This window comes from Castor canadensis, chromosome 13 (genome assembly GCF_047511655.1).
Source record: "Castor canadensis chromosome 13, mCasCan1.hap1v2, whole genome shotgun sequence".
Classification (NCBI taxonomy): domain Eukaryota; kingdom Metazoa; phylum Chordata; class Mammalia; order Rodentia; family Castoridae; genus Castor; species Castor canadensis.
In genome coordinates, this window is record NC_133398.1 from 80,817,813 (window position 1) to 80,835,714 (window position 17,902).

The following is a 17,902-nucleotide window of genomic DNA, read 5'->3' on the forward strand; positions in this document are numbered from 1 at the left end:
TAGTCCAGAACTGTGTGGAAATCTGGGAGAGCAAGGAAGATGCCTGGGAGATGACGCTAAGAGATGTCAAGGGGATCACAGCTTGGGACAAATAAATGGCTTTTAACCACTTGGCCCAAATCTCCAAGCTGCTTCTCCATTATAGTAAGTGGCGGTATTTCTAGATTGTCCACTGACGGTTATGATTCTCTCCAAAATCCTTTAATTTTCTTTAAATACATCGACATAGCAATGGATGGTGACATAGCAGTGGGGGGAGATAAGAGACAAGAGGTAGAGTTGGGGGCTTGGCTGGACCACCAAAGCCTCTCACCCCCCTCCTGACAAGTGAGAAGGGTCTGCTGTAGACAAAGGAGAGAGAAGGGACCTCATGGAGGTGCCTGTCCTCACCCCCACTACCTAGCCTGAGCTCTTGTCTTTCTGGCGGGGGGCTGAGCACGGTGAGTAGAAAGGCCCAGGGAGCCCTCAGTATCCCTCAGTGACTGACTTGGTTTCTTGTGTGACTGTCATCTGTAGACCTGGACCTCCATACTAGTGCATTATGCCCTAGTGGTGCTGTAACAAAGTATTAATGCCAGGTGGCTGAAAACAGCAGAAGTTTATTATCTCATAGTCTTAGAAGTTTGGAGCCTGAAGTCAAGCAGGGCTGTGTTCTTCCTGAAGGCTCTGGGGAGATCCTTCTTTGCTTCTCCTGGCTTCTGCTGTTTGCTATGAATCCTTGGCCTTCCTTAGCTTTGAGACGCATCACTTCAATCTTTGCCTCCATCACTACACAGCTGTCTTCCCCTAGAGGGTCTGCGTGTATTCTTCACATAGCCTTCTTATGAAGATACCAGCCATATCAGATTAAAGGTCCACCCTTCTCCAGTGAGAGCTCATCTTAGCTAATTACATCTGCAAATGGCCTTATTTCCAAATAAAGTCACATTCTGAGGACCTGATGGGTAGGACTTCAAAATATTTTGGGGACACATGAAAATGTGTCCCATAACATATGGCAAGAAAGAAATGCTGATTCAAAATTTGGAGATCCCTGGGGATTTTTTTGTTTGTTTGTTTTGGGTTTTTTTTTTTTTGTACTGGAATTTGAACTCAGGGCTTTGCACTTACTAGGCAGGCACTCTACCACTTGAGCCATGCTCCTAGCCCTTTTTGCTTTGTTTGTTGTTTGAATAAGGTTTCACATTTATGTGTAAGCTGGCCTGGATTATTATCCTCCTATTCACACTTCCTGTATAGCTGGGATGACAGACATGCTCTGCTACATCCAGATTTTCATGTTTGAGAATGCCCCCCCACAACTGCCTAGTGAGTAAGTAGAATTGCAGGTGTGAGCTGACATGCCTAACCGAGATCCCTGGTTTGTTTTTTGGGTTTTTTTTTTTTTATGGGATACGGTTCTGCAAAATTGTCATAAAATCCCTTGATGGTGCATACATTTGTGATGGATTCTAGAAGTACTGCTCTGGTGGCAAGAAAGCTGCTAAGCATGGAGACAGCTATTCACCCTGTCCCTGCTTCTTCATTGTGACTGCCATTTTTCTCCCTCCTTCCCTAGACACTGTAATTCTGTTCCACTTGTACATGGCTAATGGCCTCCTTGTCATCACATCACATTGAACTTCACATGCTCATTGAAGGCTATCTGGTATTTCAGCTATACTTCCTGGGAGAGAGAGTCTCATTGAACCAGAGGCATAGGAAGCATCATTGAGGACACAGGACTGCTGTTTGTGGATGGCTTCAACTAACCTACTGGCAGTGAGAGTGAAGATGACGAGTTCTCTCTAGAGATCTTGAAAAGAGAAATGTGATAGAACTTGGTAATATTGTTGAGTGAAAGGTGATGGAGCAGAAGTCAAAGGTAATACCCAGGGTTTGGTATGCATTGAGTTGGTAGGTGACATATTACAATATGCTAGATTAAGCCCTAGTAACAAATGACTCCTTGTATGGACAGAATTGTGTCCCCTCCCACCAAATTCATATGTTAAGGTCCTAATCCCCAGCTTCCTTGGGTCATAGTGGAAAGGAATAGGAAGGTGGAGCCAGCATGAATCAGGTCACACAAGTAAAGAAAAAAGAAATATAAGAACAGACAGGTGTGGCGATACATGCCTGCAATCTCAGCTACTCAGGAGGCAGAGATAGCAGGCTTATTATCTGATGTCAGCCTGGGCAAAAATGCCTATCTGAAAAATAACTAAAGCAAAAAGGGTTGGAGGTGTGGCTCAAGTGCTAGAATGCCTGCCTAGCAAGGTCCTGAGTACCACAAAAAAGAAAACTGAGGAAAAGTGCTTAGTGTACCCCATCACATTGTGCATACGATATAAAGGCTCTTCTAAGTCCTGTGGAGAGGATTTTTTGAACACATAATATCCTCCCTCTCTTTTCTATGAACATCAAACAGAGTTCCAAAGAATATACCTTGGGGAACAAGGTAAACACTGTTAAAAAAAAATCATTCTAACATCTTCAATCTGTATTTGCTTGGGAACAAGGAAATAACTTCCTTTCAAGTAAAATATTATACAGAATTCTAGCATATGAAATAGGGAGAACCATCTGAAAAGCAAAACCATTCTGGTTTCACCCAGTCTGAGAAGACTAGAGTCCATCTTTGTTAGTCCTCTATGCCATCCCTCCTGTTACCACTCCAGACAACCCTAGGAATTTGAGAAACTCTGAAAAGTCATAAGCTAGGCCTCATTCTTGGATGGGGAGAAAATGGCATAGAGAAATCAGGGAGTATTCTCTGTTGCATTGTGAGACTTTATTCAAACAACAAATAAAGCAAAAAGGGCTAGGGGCATGGTTCAAGTGGTAGAGTGCCTGCCTAGTAAGTGCAAGACCCTGAGTTCAAATCCCAGCACCAAACAAACAACCAACCAAAAAATCCCCAGAGATCTCCAAATTTGCAACCAGCATTTCTTTCTTGCCATATGTTATGGGACACATTTTGCCATGTCTCTCCACTGCCTTGTATCTCCTTACAATTGTTGTGTTTCTCTGTTGATTCCTAACATCATGGCCACAGTGAACATAATGAACTCTGTTCTTCTTGAGAATCAACTTGGGAATAAGCTCTATATGGACACTCAGCCCATTGGTGGTGCACCAAATGAAAGCATACTAATAGCATGAACGAGTTAATGTTTGTAAGCCAGTATCAAATGTGCTAATAGAAAGTGATTTGACCACATGCTAGATCTTCCTCAAAGATGAATGGCCTTCTCAACAACTTCTGAATAATAGTTTATGGCAACCCCTTTGGTGGAGAACAAAATTCTCAGCAAATTCAACTTTTGAACATTTGGATATGAATGTGCCCAGGCAGCACGTTTTTGCCTCCTGACTTGGTGGAAAGATTCCAGAAACATTTATGTAGGTATTGAGGAAACACCAGCAACATTCAAGCCTGTGCATGTCTCTTGCCAAGGCCTCATCTACTTTATCAGTGTGCTCTTGAGAATGGTATTACTATAAGAGCACTGTATATTAGGTTTTATAAATAATGGAAAACAAGTAAATGGGATGGGGGTGCCCATAGCACAAAGTGCCTGCTGATGGCCTCCTGAAATCTCCCAGGTTGTGGTGCAGGAATGCCTTTACAAATGGGCCCACTCAATATTGACCAATAGGTCTTTTTTGCATACGTTTATAAGGGTTTGTTTGCTCGCTTACATGGGGAGGGATTGTTTAATTTTTACAAAAATGAGAGTATATTATGTTTCTAATTTGAAAACAGGCTTCTTTTCATTGAAAACTATCAGAAGCACATTTCCAAATACATAGAATATTACCATATTCTTTTAAAAGCCGCATAACATTTCATAGCATGAGTCCTACCAAATCTGTTCAACAATTTGTTTTTATACGGAGGATTTTTTTCCCTATTCTGTGATAGCAATGGATGTTTCTATTCCTTACAGTCTTTGTCATTATGAGGAAAAATACCTTATTGCTTTAATTGGCATTTCTCTGATCAATAGCAAGGCTGAATTAATTTTTCCTGTTCCTCGGTCATTTAGAATTTTGTCTTCTCTAAAATGACTGTATAAGTGTTTATTCATATTTTTATTACAGTGTTTAATTTTTCTCATCAATGGATAGGAATAGTTTGTTCAAGATTAGCCATAAGCTTATCTTCATCTTTTAAATTTGTTTCTATTTTCCTTCATGAAGTACTTTTAAAGTATAATATTGCCAAAACTTTCAATCTCTTAAAAATAATCTTTGTTTTTATATCTTTTTTTTAGAACTCTCTTATGATCAAAGATTTTTTTTTCTAAAAGTTTTTGAAATTTTTGTTTCATGACATTTATGTCTTTGATCCATCTGACATTTATAGACCATGTGAGGTAGGGATCTAGTGTTATTTTTGTTCTTTGTGGAAAACCAATTTTCTTTTTGTCAAGGTTTTTTTCCATCTCTAAGAAATTTTTCTCAAATGTATCTTCTCAGCTGGGTTGTGGATGTATACTTATTTTAGGTCACAGAAAGGGGAAAAGGAAACAACCAGTTTAGGAGATTTTTCCTTTAAAATAACAAAGCCGACATTGTAAATACCACTGTCACTCATTCCAATGGTGAGAACTTAACCACATGGCTAAGGTCAATAAAAGATGCCAAGCAAGTAACTGTTAGCTAAGCAACCATGAGCCAACAAAAAAGATGTGACTGGATTTGAGTAAATAGCCCAAAGTCTTCACCAATTTCCATTTCTCCGTCTTCCTTATCAATAGAAGCAAATTTGATTGGGGGGGAGTAGATCTTCAAATAAAGACAGACCCATTGACTTGCCTTTCATCCCTCCACTTCCTTTCTTCCTAGTCCTTGGATCATTGTCATTGTGGCTGGAGTTCCAGCAAGCACCTTTGAAGCACAAAGAATATTGAGAATGAGGTTCGGGTACTCAGGAACTAAAACATACAAAATTATACTATTTCTAAAGGAAAACATACCTTCATGCCATGAGGAAAATTATAAATTAATTTTTAATTTATACATTAAAATATTGGTTTAGGACCATGTTAAAATTTCTTAAGAAATTAAGAAATTCTCTTCATTTAAAGACACAATTAAGAATAAAAAAGTAACTGATATCTAAAAATATATCTAAAATTTTGCAGCCTGCGGGAACTCATCCTAGGAACCTAACTGGGAGCAATGGGAAATTGAGAAATGACTAAACAGCTGGGATCAGGTGGGCTGGGCACTCTGGCAGAGACACACAACAGCGTCCACCACCTCCAGTGAGTTTATTATATACAGTGGCAAACAAGGAAGTAGAGCAACAGTTCTTGGGGGGCATGACATTGTAGTTATCAGGAACAGGGGGAGCCTGCAGTCACTACTCCTCACACAAACATCTTATGAAAAGCAGCTGTGCTGCATTTTGCCCTTGCCCCTTTCTGCATCTGGGGACTGTGCAAATCCCAGCCTGCAGACATGACTGTGCTTATGTCAAGTTCTCATAGGCTTCTCATACTCCACTCTCCACACTAAATATATAAAGAACCCAGTATAATAGCAAGAAAATAATTTGTTTTAAAATAGGCACAGGGGGAAGGGGGGGGGGGAGAAATGACCCAAACATTGTATGCACATATGAATAAAAAAAAAATAGGCAAAAGACCTGAATACACATTTCTCAAAATAAAACATATGACAAATAGAATACATGAAACTTGCTCAACATCACTAATCTTTAGTGAAATGCAAATTAAAATTGCAGTCTGTTAGGATGTATGTTATCAAAGCGACAGAAAGTAAGTGTTGATTAGGAAGGGGAGAGAAGGGAATCCTCCTGCAGGTTGGCATGAATGTAAATTGGTATAGATATTTTATAAAGAAATATGGAGCTTTCTCATAAAGCTAAGAATTGGCTGGTAGGGTGATACATGCCTGTAATCTCAGCACTCAGGAGGTTGAGGCTGGAGGATTACATGAGGCCAGCTTGGGTTACATAGTAAGACATTGTCTCAAAAATTCCAAATAAAGGAATAAAATTACCATATGATCCAGCAATCCTAGTTTTGGATATATCCAAAGGAACTGAAATCAGTATGTCAAAAAGATATCTGTGTCAACATGGATGAGCTTGAAGGGTATTATGCTAGGTGAATCAAGATAGGCATAGAAAGACAAACACTGCATGAGGGGCCTTTTTTTTTTATAGTACTGGGGTTTGGACTCAAAGCCTCATGCTTGCTAGGCAGGCACTCTACCACTTGAGCCCCTCTGCCAGCCCTTTTTGGTGTTGGGTATTTTCTAGATAAGGTGTCATGAACTATTTGCCCAGGGCTGGATTTGAGCCACAATCCTCCTGATCTCTACCTCCTGAGTAGCCAGGATTACAGGTGTGAGCTATCAGCACCTGGCGTGAGGTGACTTGTATGTAGAAGTTTATATATTTGCTTTCATAGGAACAGAATGGAATGATGGTTATCAGAGGCTGGGGTGGTGGGGATAGGGGAGAAGTTAGTCGAAGAGTAAGTTTTAGTGATCTAATGTATAGCATGGTGACATAACAACAATGTATTATATATTCAAAAATTGATACAAGGTTAGGTTTTATCTTATTTTGAGGTGCTGGGTATCAAATCCAGGACTTCGTTCATGCTAGGCAAATGCTCTACCATTGATCCACGTTCCCAGCCCCTAAAGTAGATTTTAAATGTCTTTACCACACACACTCACAAAAGATAAGTAGGTGAAGTGATTGATGCACATGTGAATTAGCTTGAGATAATTTTTTATGTCAAAACATCATATTGTATCCCATAAATAAATAATTACTATTTCTGTTTGTTTGTTTGTTTGTTTTGAGACAGAGTCTTGGTATGTAACCCAGGCTGGCTCTATCTCAGACTTCATAATGCTGGATTGTAGACACGCATCACCATGCCTGGGTACTATTTGTTTTTAATGGAGCATTTTTAATCTTTTTCATAAGGTGTTATCAACCTGAAGTCAGAGAAAAAGAACAGGAGGGCAAGGAAAAAAGAGGTTTGGACAGAAAGAGAATTAAACACACACACATACACACACACACACACACACACACACACACACACACACACACACACACACACACCTGAAACAATACCAGTCTAGTTTAGGGTTCTGTCAAGCTACTCCTAAAACCTCCATAGAAAACCCTGAAGGGAAGCCGACTTGGAGCCACTCATTTCTCCTCACACTGCTGGTGCTTGCTGCCTTTTCCTCTCCAACTTCAGATGGACCAAAGGCTACTGAGAGTAACTCACAAAGACTGTGGGTTTGGCCTCTTTGTTTTGTTCTGATACACTGAGGGAAAAATTGCTGTTGAGTACAGATTCAAATACTCTGTAGGGTTGAGTGCTTTTCTGGGTTCATGGGTTCCTGGGGCCTGTTTATTTTGGGAGGACTATTCGTGTTCATTTCCACTAGAAAGTAACAGGAAGAAGTCAGAGCATTTTTTTCACCACAGAAGGGAAGCAATAAATATTTTAAAAATATTTAGAAGGGAGGATCCGTGATCAGCAGGAATATTCAAGGAGTATTGCATATTCTCTCGGGAACCTTGGAAATGCTTAGTGCCCAAGAAATCAGACAAGCTGCCCTTATTGTCAGGAAATGGCTAACTGACAGTAATCTCAGTGGTGGTGCTGTGAGCCTATCCAGGGGTCTAAGGTCTGAGTACAAAAGAAATGGGAAATGAAAAATAGGGAAGGAGAAAAATTCAATTTAGGAAAGAGATAGTCTATTCTCCTGCAGACCCGTGGGACCCAGACCTCGAACAAGGCAGCGTGCACTGTCATGCAGGGTTGTTTGAATTGCTGGAGATTCCCAAGTGGAAGATCAGTGAAGAACTGAGTCACACTCAGTTAGCTCTGACAGGAGGTGGTATGTCTAATCTGTAGAGGATTGGTCTATTATTTCCTTCTGACTTTTTAGTTTTGTACATCTGTTCTTCCAAGCTCAGGACACAGTAGCTCCAGTGTGACTTCGTTTCTGAGCATGTCTTCAACGCTCTCACCTGTGTGATGACCAACACAAATTCACCTTAAAAACACAAAGTAAGTACTGAGCCTCTTCCAGGCCCTTGGACTACATACTAAAAGAACCCATGTGAATGCTAACCAAAATTGAAACTGACACACAACTCTTGGCAGATCATGGGATTTCTGAGGACAATGGCTGCCTAGTCTCTCCATCATCCCCCAAGCAGGCTGGAATGGCAGTGGTTAATTTCTGAGATGCAGTTGCCCAGAGGATGATATCCTCTTCCTATACTGGGAATAGATATATTTTGTTAAATTGATACAGCAGTGGCACTTTTGATGTTGTTGTTTTGATTTTGGTTCTTTGATTTTTTTAGACAGGTTAGCTCCAGCTGGCCTGGAATTAGGTATGTAGCCCAGACTGGGCTTGAACTCTCACTTCTCCCACCTCAAACTCCCAAGTGCTGGGATTGCAATTATGTACTACCACACTCAGCTAGCAATCCTGTTTTGGATAACCTGTTTTATGGAAATAAAAATACCAAAATTTAGGTGCATCTGGGTGTGGTGGCATGCATCTATCATCCCAGCACTGAGGTGGAAAAAGGAGGATCATGAATTGGAGTCCAGCATGGGCTATATATAGAGAGACCTTGTCAAGAAAGAAAGAGAAAGAGAGGGGAAGGGTGGCGGGGGGGGGGGGGAGAGAGAGAGAGAGGCAGAGGCAAGGAGCCAAGATTTCTGCCTAGTCAGTTTGAGTAGAGAATCTGTGCTCTTTTTTTCACTAGCTTACAAATTGCAGAGAAATAGAAAAAGTAATAACATACAATCCCCAAAACTACATAATGTGTTTTTATAAATTTGTGTGATTTATAAAGGGGCAGAGGGATGCAACCAGATAATTAACTTGGATTACTTTGGTGGGGGGGATGAATGAAGTGGGACAGCTTGTTAACTCTTTATTTAAATATCTCTGCATTGCTTTCCAGGTTATAGACAGATCACATGTAATATTGTATCTACTCTAATTGATAAGGTTCTTTGAGTATGTATAATATGCAAAATTCAGAATTCATCCATCCATCTGTAAAACACTTATTGAATATCAGCTCTGAGGCAAGTCCTAAACCAGGCATGAGGGTAGATTAAATGTATTCAGAGAGTTTCACCCAAGTGTGGAGACAGACACTCAGAGTTGTGATAAGTGTTAGGACCGCAGTTAATGCAGGCAGGGCTCAAGCGTGGGAGTGGCAAAATCTTGGAGTGTTTCCCAAAAAGTGGCACCAGACAGCCTTAGCTTGACAATCCCTTATGCTGTAGTCTTCACTTCTGTTGCCTCTCTTTCTTTCATTTCATTGAGGTTTCGTTTCTGGGTTAGAGAAGCAACAAGGCAAATTAAAAAAGAATCAAGGCTTTGGAATCTGACAGACCTGAGTTTGAGATACTAATTCATAATTCACTAGTTGTGAAGACCTTGGACAAGGGATGCCTAATTTCTCTGAATTTCAATTCCTTCGTTTGTTAAAGGTTGATAATACAAACTTCTTTCAAGCCTTGGATATTTATTACTTCCTTAAAAATCTCCCAAAATTTAGAGGCTTAAAACAGCTACAATTTATGCACAGGTTTTACTCATGAATCTGCAAGTTGGGTGGGATTTAGTAGGGATAGCTCATCCTAGCTTCATACCACATTGGTTGGTACAGCTCAACTAGGACTTGAGGACTCACTTCCTAAATGATTCACTCTCCCAGCTACTGTGATGGTATTGGGTCCTTTCTACACTGTCCTCTCCATGAGACTGTTCGGGCTTTCTTCCAGCATGGCAGATAGATTCTAAGAGCAAATGTTGGAAGGGTAGGAAGCATGAGCTGCCTATCTCTTCAGGTCTGGGTCCACATAACACACAAATTCACTTCCATGTATTCTCTTGGCCAAAACTGGCACAGAACCCACCCAGCTTCAAGGGAAGGAAGGATTGGGAAACTTTGAGGAGTTACAAGTCTATATAACTTATGGTCAGGGAAATTCCTTAGGCAAAGAAGTGTAGGTGCTGGCAGTAGGGAGATGGATCTGTGCTCCGAAGAGCTGAGGTCAAGAGGAAATGGACAGGAACCCAAGATGGCAGCTAGAAGGAGGAAGCAGAAAGTGTGCCTCCTAAAGTGAAATCTTGGCGAGAAGTTGGAGACACACCTTGCAGGCAAGGCCACTGAGAAGAGGCAAAACTTTGACCCCTCCACACCTCCAGCCTGCACAGAGCATCTCCACTTCATGTTAAATGGAGAAACCAGGAGGGCCCCCGGGCTGCCACCAGACACCTGCACCCAGATGGCTTGGGTAGACACGGACAAGGTGAGCTTAATGGTACATGGTATTCCCACAGACAACCTTGGGCCAGAACAGCATAGCCCCCCGGACAGACCGACCCCCACCTGGGGAAAAAAGAAAAACTGAGTAATAAGCAATAACAACAATAAAGACACGTAGCAAAGAGGGTGGGGCACCCTGAGCACTGAAGAGGGGGAGAGGGGAATCCCTCCCAGAACTGTAAATAAACAAGCTGGGCCTGGCTGGAGAGGAGAGGGTGGGAGCGGGGGCGTGTGCCCAGCAACCAAGAGTGAGAAAGCTTGTAAAAGCTGCAGTGGGGAGGGGGGAAGACCCACTTCCCATGAGAACTGTAAACAAACAAGCAGGCCAGAGAAAGCGGGTGCACTGTCACCTCCCCCAGTGTGCTTGGAAAGGGGAAAGCTTGTAGCAGAGGCATTGTGCACAGAACTCTGAGTAAACAAAGCCTGCGGGGCCAGGTGAGTGTTAAGCTCACCCCAGAGATCTGCATAAATAACGCCTCCAGCAACAGCAGACTGACAGCAGTGGGCAGGCAAGCCACAGCTGCACATACCATTCTCAGAACTGTCTCCAGACTTTTTTTTCTCTCTCCCTACCTTTGATGAGAAAACAACCGAACTAAACCTGCATGCTGAAAAACTTACTGAAACTGCATTGCATTTGAACTTGGGACACTTTGTGGGGGTTTTTTTTTTTTGTGTGTGTGTGTGTGGTTTAGTTCTATTTTATTTTTCCCCTTTGATGAGATAACTACAGAACAACATCTCAGGCACCATCTCCAGGATTGGAGGCTGAGGGATGAACACCAAAATTATTAAGACTGAAACTTCATTGCATTTGAACTTAGAGATTTATTTTTATTTTATTTATTTTTTATTTTATCTTATTTATATATATATACACTTTTCTTTCATTTACTTATTTTTTATTTTTATTCTTATCTATATTCTTTTTATTTTTTATTTTCAAGCCTCTCTCTGTCTCTCTAATGCCTTTTCACTTTACAGTTGATTAGTATACTGTCTCTCCCTGTTTATATCTTTGAAACTTTTTTTGTTTATTTCTTTGTTTTGTTTTTTTTTGCTACTTGTTTATTTGTTTTTCATTTTTCCTTTAATTTCTTTGCTTTCCATCCCCTCTCACCCTGCAATTCTAAATATCACTACTGCTATTATTACAAGCCAGAAAATACTTAACTGCACACAGTACAGGGACAGTAACAACACCAAGGGCAATGATGGGAAGACAGAAAAAACAGGGAAACCAGTTTCCTCACAGCCAAAAATTAGTACAGGAACCAGAGGGAAATGAAGAAAATAGATACTCAGATCCAGACTCCAACAAAATGAAGATAAACTATGCCAAAGAACCCAATGAAGCCCACAAGAATAATCTAAAAGAAGACATACTACAGGTACTCAATGAGAATTTTATAGAGATGATACTGGATAGGGTCAACCAAAATGTACAGGAGACACTCAAGAAATTCCAAGACAACAAAAATAGAGAATTTGAAAAAGCAAAAGAAGAAATAAAGGAAACCATAGAAGCACTGTATAAATACCAAAGTGAAACAGAGAACACGATTAATAAAGAGATAAATGAACTCAGGACAAAAATAGACAATATTAAAGAAGAAACAACCCAGGATATAGAAAACCTCAGAAAAAAGAATGAAACAGAATTGAAAAACAAAATAGAAGGCCAACCCAGCAGAATAGAACAAACAGAAGACAGAATCTCAGAACTCAAAGATGAAATGGTAATCAAAGGAAAAACTGAAGAATTTTAATTAAACAACTCAAGACCTGTGAAAAGAAAATGCAAGAACTCACTGACTCCATCAAAAGACCAAACTTGAAAATCATGGGCATCGAAGAAGGAGAAGAGGTGCAAGCAAAGGGAATGTGTAATATATTCAAGAAAATAATAACCGAAAATTTCCCAAAACTAGAGAAAGATATTCCCATACAGATGCAAGAGGCCTCCAGAACACCAAACAGACCAGATCAAAATAGAACTACCCCATGACATATCATCATTAAAACAACAAGTTCAGAAACTAGGGAAAGAATATTGAAGGCTGTAAGAGAGAAAAAACAAGTAACATACAAAGGTAAACCCATCAAAATCACAGCAGACTTCTCAACAGAAACATTAAAAGCAAGAAGAGCATGGGGTGAGATCTTCCGGGCACTGAATGAAAATAACTTCAATCCCAGGATACTCTACCCAGCAAAACTATCATTCAAAATAGAGCAATAAAAGTCTTCCATGATAAGCAGAAACTAAAACAATATGTGACCACAAAGCCACCACTACAAAAGATTCTACAAGGGATTCTGCACACAGAATGTGACACCCAACTTAACCATGAAAGGACAGGCAGCACCAAATTACAGGAAAAGAAAAAGAAAGAAAGTAGACAGTAACCTCAACTTAGGTACACACAATCAAACTTTCAAACAATTAAGACAGCTAAATGACAGGAATCACCACATACCTATCAGAACTAATACTTAATGTTAATGGACTTAATTCACCCATCAAAAGGCACCGCTTGATGAAATGGATTAAAAAGGAAGATCCAACAATTTGTTGCTTACAGGAAACCCATCTCACCAACAGAAACAAACATAGGCTTAGGATGAAAGGCTGGAAGAAAATTTACCAAGCCAATGGTCCCTGAAAACAGGCAGGAATAGCAATACTTATCTCTGACAAAGTAGACTTCAAACCTACATTGATCAAACGAGATAAAGAAGGACATTGCATACTAATAAAAGGGGAAATAGACCAAAAGGAAATAATAATCATCAACCTATATGCACCCAATGTCAACACACCCAATTTCATCAAACATACCCTGAAAGACCTAAAAGCATATATTAACTCCAACACACTGGTTGTGGGAGACTTTATCATCCCACTATCATTAATAGATAGGTCATCCAAACAAAAAAATCAATAAAGAAATCCTACATCTAAAAGATACAATAGATCAAATGGACTTACTTGATGTCTATAGAACATTTCATCCAACTTTTACACAATATACATTCTTCTCAGCAGCCCATGGAACCTTCTTCAAAATAGGTTATATCCTAGGGCACAAAGAAAGCCTCAGCAAATATAAGAAAAATAGAAATTATACCATGCATACTATCTGATCACAATGCAGTAAAACTAGAACTTAACAACAAAAGTAAAGACAAAAAACATGCAAACAGCTGGAAACTGAATAACTCATTACTTAATGAACAATGGGTCATTGATGAAATAAAAGAGGAAATTAAAAAGTTCCTGGAAGTCAATGAAAATGAAAACAACCTACCGGAACCTATGGGACACAGCAAAGGCAGTCCTGAGAGGAAAGTTTAAAGCCATAAGTGCATATATTAAGAAAACTGAAAGATCCCAAATCAGTGACCTAATGATACCTCTCAAACTCCTAGAAAAACAAGAACAAGCAAATCCCAAAACAAATAGAAGGAGAGAAATAATAAAAATAAGAGCTGAAATCAACGAAATAGAAACCAAAAAAACCATACAAAGAATTAATGAAACAAAAAGTTGGTTCTTTGAAAAAATAAACAAGATCAACAGACCCCTGGCAAACCTGACTAAAATGAGGAGAGAAAACACCCAAATTAGTAGAATCAGGAATGCAAAAGGGGAGATAACAAAACACCATGGAAGTCCAGAAAATCATCAGAGACTACGTCAAGAACCTATATTCAAATAAATTTGAAAATCTTAAAGAAATGGACAGATTTCTAGATACATATGATCATCCAAAACTGAATCAAGAGGAAATTAATCACCTGAATAGACCTATAACACAAAATGAAATTGAAGCAGCAATCAAGAGTCTCCCCAAAAAGAAAAGTCCAGGACCTGATGGATTCTCTGCTGAATTCTATCAGATCTTTAAAGAAGAACTGATACCAACCCTCCTTAAACTGTTCCACGAAATAGAAAGGGAAGGAAAACTGCCTAACACATTTTATGAAGCCAGTCTTACACTTATCCCAAAACCAGACAAAGACACCTCCAAAAAGGAGAACTGTAGGCCAATCTCCTTAATGAACATTGATGCAAAAATCCTCAACAAAGTAATGGCAAAACCGAATTCAACAACACATCAAAAAGATTATTCACCACGACCAAGTAGGATTCATCCCAGGAATGCAGGGGTGGTTCAACATACGAAAATCAATAAACGTAATAAACCACATTAACAGAAGCAAAGCCAAAAACCACTTGATCATCTCAATAGATGCAGAAAAAGCCTTTAATAAGATCCAACACCATTTCATGATAAAAGCTCTAAGAAAACTAGGAATAGAAGGAAAGTACCTCAACATTATAAAAGCTATATATGACAAACCTACAGCCAGAATTGTACTTAATGAAGAAAAACTGAAACCATTCCCTCTAAAATCAGGAACTAGACAAGGATGCCCACTATCTCCACTCCTATTCAATATAGTATTGGAATTCCTAGCCAGAGCAATTAGGCTAGAAGAAGGAATAAAAGGAATGCAAATAGGTAAAGAAACTGTCAAAATATCCCTATTTGCAGACGACATGATCCTATACCTTAAAGACCCAAAAAACTCTACTCAGAAGCTCCTAGACACCAATAGCTACAGAAGGTAGCAGGATATAAAATCAACATAGAAAAATCATTAGCATTTCTATACACTAATAATGAACAAATTGAAAAAGAATATATGAAAACAATTCCATGTACAGTAGCCTCAAAAATATCAAATACCTAGGCGTAAACCTAACAAAAGATGTGAAAGACCTCTACAAGGAAAACTATACACTTCTGAAGAAAGCGATTGAGGAAGACTATAGAAAGTGGAGAGATCTTCCATGCCCATGGATTGGTAGAATCAACATAGTAAAAATGTCTATACTCCCAAAAGTATAGACATTGTTTAATGCAATTCCTATCAAAATCCCAATGACATTCATTAAAGAGATTGAAAAACCTACCGTTAAATTTATATGGAAACGCAAGACGCCACGAATAGCCAAGGCAATACTCAGTCAAAAGAACAATGCTAGAGGTATCACAATACCTGACTTCAAACTATATTACAAAGCAATAACAATAAAAACAGCATGGCACTGGCACAAAAACAGACATGAAGACCAGTGAAACAGAATAGAGGACCCAGATATGAAGCCACACAACTATAACAAACTTGTCTTTGATAAAGGTGCTAAAAATATACAATGGAGAAAAAGCAGCCTCTTCAACAAAAACTGCTGGGAAAACTGGTTAGCAGTCTGCAAAAAACTGAAACTAGATCCATGTATATCACCCTATACCAATATTAACTCAAAATGGATCAAGGATCTTAATATCAGACCACAAACTCTAAAGTTGATACAAGAAAGAGTAGGAAATACTCTGGAGTTAGTAGGTATAGGTAAGAACTTTCTCAACAAAACCCCAGTAGCACAGCAACTGAGAGATAGCATAGATAAATGGGACCTCATAAAACTAAAAAGCTTCTGTTCATCAAAAGAAATGGTCTCTAAACTGAAGAGAACACCCACAGAGTGGGAGAAAATATTTGCCAACTATACATCAGACAAAGGACTGATAACCAGAATATATAGGGAACTTGAAAAACTAAATTCTCCCCAAACTAATGAACCAATAAAGAAATGGGCAAGTGAACTAAAGAGAACTTTCTCAAAAGAAGAAATTCAAATGACCAAAAAACACATGAAAAAAATGCTCACCATCTCTAGAAATAAAGGAAATGCAAATTAAAACCACACTAAGATTCCACCTCACCCCTGTTAGAATAGCCATCATTAGCAACACCACCAACAACAGGTGTTGGCGAGGATGCGGGGAAAAAGGAACCCTCTTACACTGCTGGTGGGAATGTAAACTAGTACAACCACTCTGGAAAAAAATTTGGAGGCTACTTAAAAAGCTAGACATTGATCTACCATTTGATCCAGCAATACCACTCTTGGTAATATACCCAAAAGACTGTGACACAGGTTACTCCAGAGGCACCTGCACACCCATGTTTATTGTGGCACTATTCACAATAGCCAAGTTATGTAAATAGCCAAGATGCCCCACCACTGACGAATGGATCAAGTAAATGTGGTATCTATACACAATGGAATTTTATGCAGCCATGAAGAAGAACGAAATGTTACCATTTGCTGGTAAATGGATGGAATTGGAGAACATCATTCTGAGTGAGGTTAGCCTGGCCCCAAAGACCAAAAATCGTATGTTCTCCCTCATATTTGGACATTAGATCAAGGGCAAACACAGCAAGGGGATTGGACTTTGATCACATGATAAAGGGAGAGCACACAAAGGAGGTATTAGGATAGGTAAGACACCTAAAAAACTAAATAGCATTTGTTGCCCTTAACGCAGAGAAACTAAAGCAGATACCTTAAAAGCAACTGAGGCCAATAGGAAAAGGGGACCAGGAACTAGAGAAAAGTTTAGATCAAAAAGAATTAACCTAGAAGGTAACACACACGCACAGGAAATTAATGTGAGTCAACTCCCTGTATAGCTATCCTTATCTCAACCAGCAAAAACCCTTGTTCCTTCCTATTATTGCTTATACTCTCTCTACAACAAAATTAGAAATAAGGGCAAAATAGTTTCTGCTGGGTATTGAGGGGGTAGGGAGGAGAGGGAGGGGTAGAGTAGGTGGTAAGGGAGGGGGTGTGGACAGGGGGGAGAAATGACCCAAGCATTGTATGCAGATATGAATAGTAAAAAAAAAAAGAGGAAATGGACAGGACACCAAAGGATCCTACTTTCCCTCGGTCACCCCAGATTGTCAGCTCCTCCAGTTACACAAAGCTTTGATTGTGCCACCACATAGGCATTCAATAAGTGATTCCAGAAGAAATCAATGAATAAATTAATTGATTGATATAAGAAAATTGGCCTTAAATCTAAATAGGGGTTAAAAAAAAAAAGCCCAGAACCTAGTGTGTCATAGACCAGGGATCAGAAAACTGTGATTAGCAGGCCAAATCCAGCCTAGCACCTGTGTTTATAAATACGATTTTATTGGGATCCAGCTGCACCTATTTGCTGTGTATTATCTATGGCTCCTTTTATGCTACAGTGATAGATCATCATAACAAAAATGTATAGCCTACAAAGCCAAAATATTTTCTATCTAATCCTTTATAGAAAATGTTTGCAGGCCTCTGACATAAAATATTAAAATACATACTTCTATACTACCTCCATACTTCTTATCAGTTCTGCCTTATTTTCTGGTTACTTTTGCCTTTTCTTTATTTTTGTTCTTCTATCACTATGTACACAAGGATTAGGTTGGCTTAAGGGAGAAAAAGAGGTTTGATGGTAAGACCTAGAAAAGAATTTAGGTTCCAGTCTTATTTTAATGGACTCAGATATCACAAATGGAGAAGGAGTGACAGGGAAGGTGGAACGAATCAAATATGACATTGCTGTTAGCAATGACTTGAACTGCCATATTGATGTCACATTTAGTGCAACTTTGCCAAGGAGCCTCAGTGGGGTA

At 39.4% G+C, this 17,902-nt stretch overlaps 1 long non-coding RNA gene across 1 annotated transcript; it reads right to left on the reverse strand.

Moving 5' to 3' along the window:
• Positions 1-4,465: 4,465 nt before the first annotated feature.
• Positions 4,466-14,257, reverse strand: LOC141415663 (uncharacterized). The gene is made up of 3 exons (XR_012440649.1): positions 14,159-14,257; positions 13,350-13,438; positions 4,466-4,875 (listed from the first exon to the last, which is right to left on the reverse strand). It is a non-coding gene; the product is annotated as an uncharacterized lncRNA (long non-coding RNA).
• Positions 14,258-17,902: the final 3,645 nt, after the last annotated feature.